Source organism: Neopelma chrysocephalum, unplaced genomic scaffold (genome assembly GCF_003984885.1).
Source record: "Neopelma chrysocephalum unplaced genomic scaffold, ASM398488v2 Primary Assembly neopelma1_24, whole genome shotgun sequence".
Classification (NCBI taxonomy): domain Eukaryota; kingdom Metazoa; phylum Chordata; class Aves; order Passeriformes; family Pipridae; genus Neopelma; species Neopelma chrysocephalum.
In genome coordinates, this window is record NW_020897693.1 from 38,648,095 (window position 1) to 38,665,354 (window position 17,260).

Genomic DNA, 17,260 nt, shown 5'->3' on the forward strand with positions numbered 1-17,260 from the left:
AGGAAGAGGTTGTTGGATTCAGGAAGAATGCAACAAGGGTCATGCCAAAAATTGGAAACCAAACCCATTTGTTTCTTCTCAGGCAAATCACAGTTCTGGCTGACCAGCTAATTACCCTAACCTTGACCCAGGAGGCAATCTGACTTCTCAATAACTTACAGGTGATTCACTCTTTTCCTCTCGTTGAGCTGTGTGTTTTCCCTCCTGAAATTAAAGCAATCCATTTGGACCAAATTATGCATGACAATTTTGGGATGTAAGTTAAGAAATGAATAGGAGCCAAGCAAAACCTATTCCTTTCTAGCAGAGCAGACTGAGGTTTCACAGGTGAAAGGGTTTATTTCTCCTCTTTATTTTTTTTTTCCCCTCCAAGATTATCCTTTGCTTTTTTGTTTACACAGTTGCTAAGAATTGAAAGAAGCTGAGATCTCAGATGTTTATTGGAGTGAAGTGATGACATACAACATCCGCACAAATGGTGAGATATGAGATGTGACTCTGGATGCCAAGTAGGTAGTAATTGGGAGGCTGGGTAAATCAGTAAGTAAAAAAAAGCAGATCTGAACATTCGTCTGGAATGCAAACTGACCCTGAAATGGCAAATGTTCACATAAGTATTTTTAAAATAGTTACAGGTGGATAGCCTTCTTGGTTTCTGCCTACAGCATTAATGAGGTTTACAAAATGAGGGAACTTCACCTGAGGAAAGAATATAAGCGAAAAACTAAGTTGATCTAGTTAGAATATGTAGGAAAGTTAAAAGACCCCCACCAAAAATAAAAGACTGTAGACATATCAGTTCTCCAAAAGACTTCGTAATACTCTTAATTTAATGAATACAATGTATATCTGGTGAATTTTAGCAAAAGCAATAACAGCAGTGCTTTGTCTAATAAATGTTTAGGAATAAATTATTTTCTTGTGAAGCCAGACAAGGCCCAGAAAGCAAATATAACTATATGAAAAGTAGAAAGTTAAATTCAGAATATAGGTATAAGCACAGAATATAGTTATAAGCAAGAGCAGAAAAGCTTAGTCTTAGAAATATTAGAGGCAATAATTCATTAAGGTATGCAGAACATACTGGTACAACAGAACAGGAACTCATGTACTCAGAACAACCACCTGATAAGGAAGGAAGATGAGCCAAGATCTGGGTATCCATGCAAAATCATCAGAAACTTTTGCCAGATACACTAGAAAGTCAGCCAAAGTAAGAAAGTTCACAAAGTTCATGATGATTATGGGAGGCGGGCAGGGGGCTGTCTGAGACTGAAGGCCGGAACGGCCCCCCCCAAATTCTCCCCAAATTGAAGACCACACCTCTAACTCCGCCTAAACTCCACCTGTTATGAATATTGATAATGTATGTTGCAAGTCTATGAATATGTATGTAAAAATGTCGTAATCACCTGTAAAAGTCATATATAAACCTGTTCCTTTACTGACAAGGTAAAGCAGTTCTGATCTGGGGCGACCCCGCTGCTCTCCGACGTTGCAATAAAGTACCTCCTGCTTATTGACTGAAAATTCTGTCTCTGAGCAGTTTCTCCGCGCCTTCTTTAGGCAGAAAATTGGCATCACTTGGACTGCTGCTTAGTATGAAAAACTTCAATGAAATATATGCAAATAGGAAGATTTGAAAATAATATTGCAGAAAATCAGAAAATAGTTTGTATGTATTTTTACAATCCAAGAAGAACCACCTCAATTAGCTTTTTAAAGTAGGGTGGTGGTCACAACATTCTTGATTATTCACCCACATAAGTAGAATCCAAATTTTATTTTAATAAAATATCTCTGTGCATTACATTTTATGCTGTGTATCTTATTTATTACACAGAAAAGAAGCCCCCATCGTTTGATGAACTTTTTGTTAGTAAACAAATCCAAACTGCTAGAACAGGTTGATAATCTTTACTTTCTTCTTTTACTGTGAAATAGATCAGGTAAAGGCCCTTATACCACTCTCTTGAAATGTCTAGAATTTTGTATTTCTTAGCTTATGAAAATCACCCTCGAGCTTCTGTTTAGGAAGCTTGAGGCTCTTGTATTTTCATTAACCCCTTTAAGCCACTTAAATGATTTAACTGAGTAAATGCTCCTTGAATGTTAAGCTACTGTAGAGACTACAACATCTATATAAGCTTATACAAGCACTTAATCTTGTAGATTTAGGATGCAGGGAGGCATGGGAGTAAATTAAAAATCTTTTTTTTTGCCGTCTGTAATATATAGCGATTAGACAGCACTAGAAGCACTGGTTGTCAGCTGTACTGCATAATTAGGAATCTAGACAAAATATAACTAAGTATTTTTAGACTAAAAAAAAAAATCCAGGTAATAAAATGGATAAGCTTAGCTTTTGGCCAGACTCTTATTTTGTGCAGATCATCATAACACTAAACTTAATTGAACTATATTTATTTACCTAATCTAAGAAGCTACCCCTTCATGGAAAGGTGTGTCTTACTACTAGAATAAGCAAATCAGTACAACTAAACTAAAATCAGACCTACCTGGAAGTCAATGCAAATGCAAGCTAAAGCTACAGAGACTCACAAAACAAACAAAACTACAAAACAGTTTACCCTCTTTGAAACAGCTTTTTTTTTTTTTTGCTAGGATTTTAGGTGGAATGGGTTTTTTGCAACACTGATTCAAACCAAAAAGCAGAATTTATGGAAATATAAAAAGAAAGCCTCAGGTAATGGACAAAATACAAGTACTATAAAGTATATATAAAATATATATTATCAAAGAAGTGAGTGATTCTTTGTGGGAAAAGATATTATCCCTTTTAAAAAGATTTTTCCATTACTCTTTTGTGGAAAAATAAATATAGAAATTTTAAAAATATATAAGAATTACAGCCTTAGGTAAAAAAATGCACTGAGGTCTCTGATCCTGCAAACAGAATCTACGTTAGGGCTTTCTCTCAGTCTAAAGAAAATTAGGCAGCTCAGCATAGGGTCCAAAACTATATAACAGTTTACTCAGCAGGAAATTACCTAAACCAGCCTACAGATAAACCCAGAAAAGCAGTGGTTTTGCTGAATGGTGAACTCAGTGCTACTGAGATGCACTTCTGTGCACCAGATCTTCTTCCTGTATAATGTATCTTTCACTTCTCCTTCTAAATGGAACATGAGTCACTGCTTTTTGTAGGAGACAGCTGGAGGAGGATCTGTTACTGTGATCCTTTAATTTCATACTAGAGCATCAGAGACCTTCTAATAGGATGTGGGAGTCCAGGGCACCAAACCCCACATCTTATCTCCCATAGGGGTGTCCTAACCAGCAGGCTGAAGCCACTCAGTGAGGAGGAGTATTCTAACTTCCAGCCACTTCTTATGAACCTGTTCTGCTCTGTGTCAAAAAATTCAATATTCACCAAGCCTGTGAGAGCCTACCCATTTCTTGCCTCCCACGCACACCTCATTTCCTCTGAGAGGAGTGTGAGTATATTTTTTAAGTAATTATTTCAACTTTACAAAAACTACAATTAGCACTGAAGCCAATGAGTTTGACCCAGTGTTCCAGAGCCCTTTAGAAGCATGGTAGATGACATTTCAAAACAGCTTAACCTCATGGTAGCGATGATAAGAAGATCACAAATACAAAAGTTCATACTCGAACCCAGGTCTTTCAAACTGACATATAACCTTGAAATGCCAGGTACATGGGGAGAAGAGAGAAATATTCTATTCTCTATTCTTCTGTTCCTCTTTTATGTAACAAAGTTGCATATAGAAGCTTAGTACAAATAACTAACAGAACTAACAGAGCTTCTATCTGTCATAAATCCCAGTATGCTCTAAGCACATTTTGGTATCATCAGTCTTCCCTTGTCAAATCTTGAAGAAAGCTTTGAACTTCCCCTGGTGTTAAAATAAAAGTTAGCTGCTGTCACCTGAACCTGGACTTGAAATGCTGTGTGGAAGCTCAGCAGTAGCTTTGAGAACTGGGAGGAGTTTTGGGGTCCAACCTCTAACCCTGCCAATGTCTGTAAGTGCCAACAGCCACTGTCCAAAGATCTTGTTCTTCTCATATTTCATGGGGTGAAATGAAAAAAACATCTTGGAACCTGTGTGTAAATGCAGGTGTCTTTCTGGAGTTTCTAATTCCAACAGACTAAGAAAAATGAGAGTGGCATTTTCTGTAGGCTGTCTTATTACTAAGCAATGCTGCACTGATTCCTTGTCATTTCCTTAATTCAGTTATTTTTATTCAAATATTGCTGATACCAACTATATCTAGTGTAGTAAAGCCAAATAAGAATCATTGTCAAAATTTCACTGGTTTTTTTCTTATTAGAATACTTTAAAGAGCTTCTTCATACATAAAAGAACAAACAATGTGTAAGAGAAAGTAATATGTTACAGCTGTGTGCTTCTTGCACTCATCATTCCCATCAAAGAATTTCTCATGAAAATCAGTTTCTAAGAAATTGTCAAAACGGAGTCGGAACTGATCATTTCAAAGGAATACACAGCTTGTTTACCGAAGAGTCTGTGACTGAGACCTGCGAACAGCAGTTTATGTAGACATGCAAACAGCCTTGACTTTAATTTAACTCTGGAGGCACAGGCAGTCTTCAAACCTCTGCAAACAACAAACTGTGAAGTCAAATCAACAAGCTTCACATCAGATCAATACTGAAAATGTGATAGAAATCAGTGTGAGCTATATAATTTCAGAAATAGATCCTGGCCTAGTCTCAAGTGCATATTGATCTTTTTTAATGGGGTATTATGTCCTTTAATTACTTTGCAGTATTCAAACCTATAATGTTATCTATTTAAAACAGCACTTTCTTATTTATTCAGCCTTAAAGCACGTTTATCTTTGTGGATTAAAATTGTGTGTGGGACAAATCCCATATTTTTATGCAAGGCTTACAAAATTATCTTTTCATTTTTCTAATATGTTAATTTTTTATTTTGTAATACACTGAGCAGTTCAAGCATTTGTGATAAAAACACTAGAGATGAATTCAGGGATTTATTTTAGTGACTTGCCCTTTAAATTTTCTTCTATGCAGTACATTTTCAATCTAGACATCTGCCAGACCCTTTGGGGCCTGGTACATATAAAAGTGTTCAAGTTTACAAAGCTGAGAATGCCAGACAGCAGTTTATCTATCTCTTGATAATTGTTCAACCACCAATCAGACCATGTCCTTGATGCACACCATTTTATCATACTTAGCCAGACCCAGAGCTTTTTATTTTCTTTCTTTCTACTTCTATAGGTTTTTTATTTATTTTTTGCTTCCTATCTGACTAAAAAAGTAAACAGGACCTGAAGTCTTAACAAGACTTTTAACCTTTTCTCTGGTGTTGGTATTCTCAATATATGTGTCTGTGGAGTGGGTGCACCTTTTCAGAGATTTGAGGTTTGGGTTTTTTTCCTTTTTTCTGTCAGTTGGTGACTTACCAGGCACTCCTACCCCAAACTGTATTGTAGAAACTACACTTTGGACTCTGCAAAGGCCAGGTGAAAATGACAGGCTGTAAACAAAATAATAAGCGCATTAGAAAATTAAGAAGGAATAAAGTGCAAAAATTCCCTCTCCACGGCTAAAAGACCATAGTGTAGCAAAGCACTTATGCCTAGAAATACATCAGTTGCTGCAATGAAACAACGGTCTTTGCTGTAAAATGTGGGTCTGTGCAGTGTGTTAATCTGTAGAGAATGAGCATCATCCCTTCATTGCATGTAGGAATTCAGATTATTTTTTGGGCAGTGTAGCAAAAGGAGGAAAAACATCAAATCTGCATTCTCGAGAAAAAGGTAAATCTGTCAACACAATGTGGAATTAATACCAGCTCAGAGAACTAATTGGGTGCACAGATATATCTGTCTCCGAGGCAAAAGTTACATCAATGTTACTTTATATAAAACAGCTAAAACGTCTTCTCAGCAGCTCCTCTGATATTGGCACATTTGCTTGGCAAAGATGTATTCAAACATGTCAACACGAAATTTTGGTATTAAATACATAGAGGCAATATTTTCATGTTTGTGTTAACACCTAAGTACATTGACTATCCAGATTATCTTACTGCTGTGTTCTGGTGGCAGGGTAATGCCACTCAAATTACTGTCTGAAATGCAATCTTAAAAAGATTGGGACAAAATCTGTTACTGGGAGCTAGCAGTGAAATTCTAGCTGACAGATTTTAATTTATTTTTAGCAATATATCAAATACATTCTGTAATGCAGCAATTCTGTATTAATTGCTGTGAGAAAAATGTTGGAAGAAAATTAAACGATCAACTAGATTTTAAAAAAGTATAGCTGATCAAGAATTTTTTTGTATCCTATAAGGCACATGTGATTCTACTAGTGCCTTCCTTCTTAAAATTACACTGCAATTTTATGCCACTAAAATTAGAGATACAAGAATATAAAAAAAATAATAACATAGACTTTCGTAAAAATCAGTAGTCTAAGCACCATGGTCCCAAAAAAATCTACCCAGTCCAAAACTCTGACTTGATATTTTATTCTTTGTGGTAAGCAAGCTGTTACCCAAAGAAAAATTCAAGCACCTCAAGATACTGTCTTAGTCACAGTGTTAGTCTCTAGCTAAAACCAGACACAACAATTTTGACAAGTTGAGGCACAGATGAAAGCAAAGGTAAATCAAACGGAAGGAATAATTTAAGTACCAAAGATAGAGATATAGAAATTAACTTTCCTTTAATACAGTGAATACAAAGGATACTTTGGTCTTTTTTAAAAGAGAGAAAATTGTAGTCAGTGTTCTCAATGTATGTAAAAGAACTAACTACAACCTTGAGCCAAGTAATAGGGATCGCTCACCAGATCTCCACAACTTCCCCTGGTTCCTGCACTCACTTTTCTAGGTATGGAGTCCCAGATGTTCCAGGGAGGTGTCTCTGAACAACTTGCTTAGTCCAGGGAATGGTAATCCAGCCTGAGTCACAGAGGACTTAATGTAGTCATGATTCCATAATGTCTTCTGCCATCTCTCTACCTCTTTCATCATTATATTTTTTAAAAGTCTAATTTCATACATAGCTAAAAAAGACTAAACCTGTTTTTACAATAACCTTTATTTCTTTCATTGTTGATTTCTCAGGAAAAGGGATTGGAAATTATTCTATACAGTTGATTAATTTTTATCTGTGGAAGAGTGGAAATTAAGAAATAAATGGGAAGAAATGTACGTAAGAAAAGTAGCATGTAAGAAAAGTCCGTGAATTAATCCTGAATTTCCACATATCTGCTTCTTCTGTTGACTAACTTTGTTATATTTGTAGGAAATCAAGGTAATGTTTTTAAAATATTGATATATGTAAAGCTATAGGCAGATATATGAAACTAGAACTGCAAAAGGACTTGAGCTCTTAGAACTACTCTCAGTAAAGATATAGACACTTTGATCTGGAGTGGATTCATGCATTAATATTTCCTGGGAAATTCTGTCTCTGAACTTGCTTAATGGTACTTCAGCATCAACATACCTGAGCTTATATCTGCTCAGTTAAGATGCTGCTAAGAATCTAACTCACTTCAAAATCCCACGAAGATTCTCAAATGAATCTTTTTCTGGCTATCTTACTTGAATTTCTTTAAGCCAATATCCTTATAAAATTGATTCTGCTTTTAGGCAAAAAGGAGCCATTGCCGTTAGATTATCTTTGTTTGGAATCATGTGCTGAATTCTTGGTTGTCCTTCACCTTACTTTTCCCACATTTGTCAGCATAACTGAGGCCATAAGCACAACATTCCTCTAATGGATCAAAATTGTCTCGATAAACTGAAAAACTTACAGACCTTACACAGAACATCTAAACATAGCTTTTAAGTATATGAAAATATACAAATGTGTTACATTCATAATCTAGTTCATGTGCAAGAAATGGAACACTCTTTATGTATGTGTGTATAAGTAAAGTCGTGTTTGTTGATAGTATGATGGAAATCTTAAGTTTAATTAAAGAATGATCATTAAGCAAAGAATCACAAAGCACAAAGAATCATATAGCACAAAGAATAGTTTAGCGTCCTTTAGCTGCACTTCCTAAGGCCTGTGTTAACATACTATGTTTGTGTTTCTCTACAGTACATTATATTAGTCCTAAATATCTTATTCTACCTGGAAAATCTGCTTGTTACTACTGTGGAAAACTCTAATTGTATCATACAAAGATAAGGAGAATTAAAACAAACTAGACAAAGACATCTGGTCAATTAGAGAAATTACTATTACAGCTAAACCAAGTAAAACAAAGCTACAAGCATTATGACCCGTTACTAACAATGGCAACACCATATTACAGAGCTGCATGATTGCTCATGCAGTTCAGTAATAGGTTTGTCAAAGCTTCCAATGCTGGCAGCTTCAGTGGAAGGTGTAAAAACCTGAACTAGGAAGATGTGAGATAATGATATTGCCTCTCCTGCAAAGATATTATCATTTCCTTAAGTAACATTCATGTTACTTCTAAGACATGGCAACCTTGGATGTTAATATTAGGACCTGTCACATTTTATCGGTACCTCCTTTTCTGAAGTCTTATGGGACTGTAACTCTTGATAACGCCTAACATTTAAATGTAATTATGGTTTGATCTCTCTTATTCAGTCAACTGACTATGATCAGCTCTTGTATTAATTAGTTCCCTGTGCTCTTCTTGTGTGTTCTAATATTCTGTTTTAAAAGTGCACCAAAATAAGCAAAGTTCTGTATAAGTTACTTATCTATATATAAAATGCTATTTGACTATATTATAAATAATCAGCTCTGCCTGGTTTCTGATATCATAGAAATAATAGAAGATAACATCAATATAAAATAATTCATCTGATGTAATTTTATTTTTATACCTACTTAAAAGCTGCAAGAACATTAACATAAAAGGAAATAAACTTACCTTCCTTGCTAAAATATATCCACAGAAAAAAAGTCAAGCTTAATCACTGAAATTGGCATAAAAGACAATTCAGATATTAATGTATCCAATTCCTGGAGAAAAAAAATTGGTTTACAAATATTTTTTTTGCAGTTAAGTATAGATTTTTCAAAATATAATTTTTAGTTACTTTTTACCAGAAAACTTAAAAAGTTCATAATAATTTATTTCTCTCTTAAGATTTTTCTGACATTTATATGTTGGTCTTAATATTGAATCTATAATATACATAATTTTGTGACAGATTGCTTAGATGAAAATATTGCCATTTTTTCATCTGTAAGTAAAAAATTATACTATATATGTGCAAATTAATATCTTGATAAAATATTATAAAAACAGAAAGTTATGATATAACATAGACTTTTGTGTAGCTAATGAATCAACAATATAGTTTTACTTCCAGATAAATGGGTAGAAAACACTAAATAGAGTCTATGAGCACAGCTGACGAGCAACATTCAGACCACAGTATTGACAATTGTAATAAACATGTTTATGTACAATTAAAGGATTAATAGAAATATATTTACTCATTATCTTTATTGCCTTCCCTTCTTACCATTTGTGTAGGCATGGGATAAGAAATGAAGTTAACTCTTAGAGAAAATCATAGGGTTTTATTTTGTTAAGGTATACCAGCAGGCAGAGCTCATTTAGGGCTTGATGAAAGTAGTGATTTGAAAGATTCAGTAATTTTAGTGTCATGCATACAAAGCCTAAAACCTAGATTTTCCTAATGAAGACACTAAATATCTGTCTTAGTGTATGTAAATCATGTCCAAAAGATAATCCATCCTTTCTTTTCACTTTTTACATTTGAACCAATACTCAAGCAGCAACACAGGGAAGCTACATTTGATTTTGTGAGCACCTCCTGATCAGGTTTTTCATTCAGTAAAACTTTTCTGCACCAGGTTTTCATTTATGACACAAATCTAAGTTCTGTAACATTATGATTTCTAATTTGTCTGTATATGTAATTTGAATTAGTATTTTAGTCTGTAGCAACTTGAGTTTTGTTTATCATGCCCATGAATTAGTGAGCAATATATATATATGTGACTACAATAGCTATTCCGTTAAAATTAACTCATCTCTGTTCTCAAAAGGAAGTTTGAACCAGAATGCTGTTAACACACAACTGTTCAAAATAATTGCAGTAAAATGAAAACCATTTTGTCACAGTATGAAAACTGATGGACAGTTGCTTCGTGAGTGTTCTTTTCATCAAGCCATTGAATTTAGCTTTGAGTCATGCTGATTATTTCTGCAAGTTAAAGCAGTTAAGTGGGAAGAAAATCTCTTAAACATATGGCAGTTCTGATTATTATATGAAAGCCAGGCATGCCAAAGATTTGGAGAACACATTGCTCTAAATAGACTCGAAAATGAAAATTAAATACCAGTTTCAAAATCCCTACTGGAAGGAGATACACCTTTCCTGAGGACATATGCCAGAATTCAAGAATCATGTAAACAGTTTTGATTTCACATTTATTAGAAACAATGGCTGAATCTCTGTCTTTATAATAGATACCCCTTTTGGTAAGCTCTGACAGCCACATCTGCTGAAATGAGGGTAGGAAGGTTTGGGAAGGGAAGGTTTGGGAAGGTTTAGGAAGGGAAGGGAAGGGAAGGTTTAGGAAGGGAAAGGAAGGGGAAATATATTGTTCTTCAAATCAAAACACTACTTACTGTTACTCTCTACAGAAGGACTTGTGCCCGTTGCCCAGAGAACAGCCTGTGTATTTCTTTCTACACATTTATTTTATAATTCCCATTGGCCAGGACTTGTTTAATTTGTGATTAACCTGGAATTATACCTGAATATGTTTAAACTCTAAAGATTAGCAATAACGTATAACTCCTTTAAGTATTAGAATTTGAAATGTGGGATAATATGAATAGCTGAAATCCCAATAGCAACAAAGTACCAGAATGGCAACAAAGTCCTGTGTCTTCCAGAAGAAGTATTTCAGCCTACCAGAAAAGATACATGGGCATACAAGCATTGAAAGTTTTGCCTGGAAGATGAAAACCAGTCCAACAGAATTTCTAGTGATGAAGGGAACCTGGCTGGACCTTAACAATTAAATAGCTTTTTGAGATAATGCTATAGGACACTATCCAAAAAGTAGAATTTCAAACTTTAATAAAGTTAATATATGCAAAAGGCTACTCCCACGTATCTGAATTTTAATAATAACCTGAATAAATACTGACCAAGAGTATGTGGGAGAACTAATCAATAGAGGCAGTGGATTTTTATTTGTTTATATAATTACATAATACCATTGATATTTCAAATGCTTGAGACCTTACTAAAGAAAACTTACAGAGGAATTAAATCCTTCTCTCTGTTGGTAGGTAAATGCCCAATTCAATCTATGATCATAATTTACACTAGCTGCTTCAGTTAAGAATTTTTGCTCTTGGATGTTCTTGAGGTTATTGAAACACAGATTTCTCTAGCATGACAGGTTCTCTGGATTTTTTTGCCAAATATATTTCATATTACTGAAGATTTAAAAAGAGACAAATTGGATGCTATAGAAATAGTCATTTTTAGGTGTCAGAGATTATCTGTTATTGCTTAAGGCACGCATTCTATAGAAAGTGTATTTTTTAATGTTTAAAAGAAAAGAAAAATCAGTGTTGTGAAGACAGCATCATTAACAACATTTCAGAACAGGATGTAACAAAAAGAATACATCTTACAAGAAAAACAGCAGGAAGATAACAGGTAAGCAGAATGTAATTATCCATTTTGGAAGATGGCCAGCACAACTAATTTGGAACATGTGTCATCCAAAGGACAATAACCTGTGCTATTAGTGCATTTATAAGACAGGTCTGAACTGGTTTTGCGTTTCGTGAGTCATATGAAGGCTTTTTTGTTGCTCTTTTATAAAAAAGAACACAGCATAGCTTTCTGTAGAAATCATGAATTGTTTAGGCATAGGCCTCTCATTATTTTCAGCCTACTGAAATGTTTTATTTTGACATTTTTTCACCTTTTATTATATCAAAGGAATATTTGCATGAAAAGGGAAGTGCTGTAATCATGAAATGTTGAAATGTTTCTTTTTTTAGATCTTTAGAAATATTGCCAGAAGTGTTCAGCTTTTGACATATTCTTGTGATTATTTTTCTACAAAGGTGTTGCTTTGGAAAACCTCCAATTGATTCTTATTCATAGAAGCTGTGTTTACACCATTTTAACTTGCTTAAAATTCCCAGTTAATATAATTTTAAGTGACTGCAGACATCCTCCTGGATTGTCTCTACCCCTAAATTACTAGTTCACACTGTTTTAAAGGAAGAAATATTTTCTTTTATCACACTCTTTTGTCTTTTTCATTAAAGATTCATATTCTAATTCCAAACTAGCTAAATTATGTTCCACACGTGGAGGTGGTTGCAAGCTACTTGTTACCTTGTAGTAAAAAAAAAAGTAGACACTGCTGTTCACTTATACAAAAATATATTTTCTACAACTCTGGAAATTCATTGATGAGCTTAGTTGCTGCTTTATTTCCATCAGCTTCTCATTAAACTGTTCAAATCCATTACAACAGTGGGGTGATGTGAGTCATTAGAAGATTTATTTGTCTCAATCTCACTTTTTCAGTGGTGAAGTCTATATGAACATGAGTTTCTGGCAGCCAAGGCATCTCATTTAGCTACAGAACCTACTCAATATGGAAAGAGAATGTTATGGTCTCTTGAGTAGGCTGTCCACTGAACCTGATCCACACCCTTCAAAGTGATTTCAGAGTCAGCTGGGAGTATTGAGATAGGCTGATGATTGTTTGGGTCAATCACATCACCGTTTTTGAAAGCATAGATTAGCTTCAACCTGCAACTAGACACCAGGTCATGAGGGGAAAGCAGACTGAAAATAACAGTGGGTTTGCAATGCTGCTTCAGAATAGTATAAGCCTTGGGTTTGGAAATAAATATAGTGGCAAGAGCTATGATGGGCTTGTTTCCTTTGTTGTGGCTGAGGCTCTTATTGGTAACTGCTTACTCTGCTGATGAGCTTTACTCTCTGTTTTCTTCTGCTAGCTAGCCATCCAACTCTAGAAAACAAGCAAACAAACAGACAAACAGGAAAGATGTCAGCTGGATCCACATCTTCCTAGTTGTTATTTGACAGAGACAACCTGCTGGAAAGCACTGGATCTGATGGACTGTAATGTTGTTCAGTTGCTCCCAAGAATGCAGGGACAACAATGTGTGTGCTGTCTTTGTTTCCTGTCCTTTCTAGGCTTCCTTTGCTTGCAATCCGCATGTAGCTTTCTGATTCTGGAAAGATCAAAGACAGGAATGGCAATCAATTTTACTCATCTTTTTTTCAATATACAAACCCTCCTAATTATGCATGGTTTAAGTACTTGTTTGCAACTTCTGCGGTCATAAGTTGAAGTCTTATAAAGTGTTTCCTGCTGAAATGTCATGCTGGCTAGAATTCAACAGCAAATAAATATTGCTGTCCTCACTAATTTGAAACAGTGTGAGTTTTAAATCTTTAGCTTCAGGAGATTTATTAAGATTGCAGTTTTCATCGCCCTCCCTTCAGTCTATCAAGACAGGTCAAAACTGCAGAAATCATACTTTTCAGAATTATTGCAGTTGTTGTAAATTCCTTTTCTATAATTCCTGTTATAAAATACAGCAGGGTCATGGTCAGTCAAAGGTTGGACTCAATAATCTTAAGAGGTCTTTTCCAACTTAAATGATTCTGTGATTCTGTGATTCTGTCATGAGAGCAAGAACCCTAATCTATAAATAAATGCAGCAGTTATCCATTAAAAGGTTTTAAGCTTAAAGTTAACTAACTGGTTTGAATGATAATGTCTTTTGACGTAAAAAGCTGACAGATTCTGATGCACAGCCTTGCTTATGGAGTTTTGAATTACCATTTCATTAGTATAATCAATTTCTTTTAAATTGGTGAACATACTTTGTAGCATATTTAAGAAACATATGTGCCTTTGTTGTGTACATGAAGATTTTCTGCAGAGAAAATGTACTGGTTTGTTACTTCACATATTTTTACTACTTTCTGTCAACTTCATTTTTTTTAATGTATTTACAACTTCTGTAACATTCCAGAGCAGTAAAACATTGTTCCATGATAGAAGGCATATATTAATGAAACTATTACTTTTGTTCTAGAAAATTTCAATATTCTTTGTTAAGCGGATTTATCACTACAGCCTTATCACTATGCACTTTTTTTGAAGAAGTACTTTTAAAGTGCTTATGTCCATCCATTCATTCAGGTTGTCTATAGACAGCCTGGTCCTAGGCAAGCAAAATACTTTTAGTTAAAACTGTGTTACAAAAGAGAAGGTCAGGAAAAGAGTTCAGAGAAATTCATTGGGGCCTTTTACTGTAGATGGAAGAACATTATGCAAATGTTCTGATTCTGAAAAATCATCACCCAATTTTAAAGGCTTTTTAAAAAGAACATGTAGTTTATTTTAAAAGGAAGGACATCTTTAAACCCTAAATTTAAATAATTTTTAAATTATAAAATATAAATAAATTTAAAGGACAAATATGTCTACCACATCCATTCATTGCTTCTTGTTGACATTATCTGGATATGCCTTAACTAAAGGAACCTTTGACTGGCCAACTCCAACTAGACTATCAGGCAACTTTCAACTGTAGAAGAATCTTCCTTCAATGATATATTGATGAAAGAAGGATGAGAGTGAATGACTAGATGTGAGTTTGCTTTAGCTAGGACAGGACCATTCTATTACTCTCCAAATTTAGCTCTCAAAAAGAAAGAAATCAATTGAGAGACCAAGCTATAAAGTTCCATAAAATAAACATAGGTTTGTTTTATTAATAATTAATTTTGTGTCACAAATAACTCCAGCTTATTTCTATAGTCCCAGGCTTTTTGGAATTATCTCATAAATGCATTGGCAAAGTCTCCTGCTACTCATTTGGGTATAACAATTCCTTAAGTTATTATTTGACATTTAATATGATAGGATATAAATATTGAAAAGTGCTAATTTTGCATGAAGTTATGACCAAAAATAAAAAAGTCAGCTCTATTAAAACTAAGAGTCCAATAGTTTTTGATATAGAGGTAGATAACAAAGTCTTCATAATTCTTAGCTAGTGAATGATCAAGGGTCATGTAGAGAAATAGTTTATCTTCCATATCCTTTTTCCATGGTTCATCTTCAGGATGTAAGAAAATAATGAAAAACTTCTAGCAAGTAATAGCTAAATAACACTTTTGCACTATTCATTATGATACGTTGTCACCTCAGAGCCCATTTCAGTAGCTCTGAGGCAATTTTCCTCAGACACATTTCCATTTAAAGACCTCCTATATGCAAAATAGGATTCAAGGGACACTTGTAGTATTTCCAATACAATTTTGCATAGGTTTTCCTTGAAACCGTGTAATGGTTTGCAATCTAAAACATGCGTACCGTTTCCTAGATCTTTATTACATTGCCAATTTTCGTATTTTATGCATCCAGAAATAAAAACCTCATTGTGTCCAGTTAAAATAAATCATATCAGCAGAATATTTTAAAAGGTACTGAGGCCATATAAGGTTTCAACTCCAGTTATAAGTCATATGGTGAAATGACGTTATATAAATGGCCACTAATATCTAGAAGTCATGTTTGTTTTTTTCTTGAAAATTTTTTTAACTATTGTATTTCAAGAAGATTTGAATATAATTCTTTAATTGATAAATGCATTTAAACTCATTTATATCATTCTGCTTATTTATACAAATGCATGCACAGATACACACATATGTGTTTATTACATTCCAGTACCAAGAATGTTGTTCATCTAAGATATATTACTGCTGAAATTGAGTAATTAAGTGCCTTGCACGTCTAGACTTTTCTGTCAGCATAGATATCTAACTACAACAGGGGAAAAAAAACAACTGGAAGGGAAATTACAGAGATTCATGGAAGCACAAGTCCATTACTTTGGGGATAATGCTGGGTTTGTGGTTCCTAATTTTAGTTTAATTTTAATTTTTTAGTTTAATTTTCTTAAGTTGAAATGAAATAGTCATCAATATTACCTAAAATTTAAACTCTTCCCTAAGAGTTTTAATCAACTAAAAGTCTTGAAAACTTCTGTGTTTTGGGGCTTGATACCTGCAAGGAAAATCTTTGAAACTGTGAATTTCAGAACTGCTATATTTTTGTTGAAATATTGTGGAAGAAAATTTCTTATTATACACCTTCTCTAAGAGACCTACTTGGATTCTGGAAGAGAGAAATAATATTAATAGACCTAAGTAAAAGATTTTAATCAAAAATTACTATAATTGAAAAGCCATGCTTTGGCTCTGCAAAGTTCTTGACTGTGAATTATTTAGTTCCAACTTTCCTTAAAAAAGGCTACTATATGTGAATAGAGACTTTTGTGCATGTCCCAGCTGGTCTCCAATATGAAGAAACATGCATTTGAGTGTTTCTAAAGAGACTGATATGAATAAAAATGATGTCCTGATCAAGACTTTAAAGTAGAGGTTGGATTCCTCCCACTGACATTTCGTGTCCACAGGGTTAGCCATCCACTTGTGATAGAGGAATGTGGATTTCCATTTTAGTAAATGGAATTCAATACAGGCAGTGGAGTCTAAAATACACAGCCATCTGCTTTAAAATAAGATGAATTCCTCTCTCTACTCCATTGACTGTATGGACATGATCTCTTTTGATTAAAATGTGAATTTAGATAGCTGTTTGAAGGTAACCAGTGCTCTGTAAAGACCAGAGGCTCAGTTCAGCACAGTCTACTTTGGAATGAGCTGAGGAGTATTCTGAACATTCCTGGCTGCACTGACTTGATCCCCACGGACCACTGTGCAAGCTTGTATATCTGGTTCACATGTAAACACTGAAACTTAAGTGCTTAACCTCAAAACGAATTTCTGTGCTGATTTTGCCTGGGATAGAGTTTATGTTCCTCATAGTATCTAGTATGGGACTATGTTTTGGATTTGTACTGAAAACAGTGTTGGTAACACTGATTTTTTCATTATCACTGAGCAATGTTTACGCAGCATCAGCCCACCAGCAAGGAGACTGGAGATGCACGGGGAGTTGGAAGGGGACACATTCGGGACAGCTGACCCCAACTAACCAAAGAGATATTCCATACTATAAAACATAATTCTCAGTATATAAAATGGGAGGAAGAAGTAGGAAGGGGAACACACATTTGAAGTGACAGTGTTTATCTTCCCAAGTTTCTGATATGCCTGATTGAGCCCTGATTTCCTGGGGATGGTTG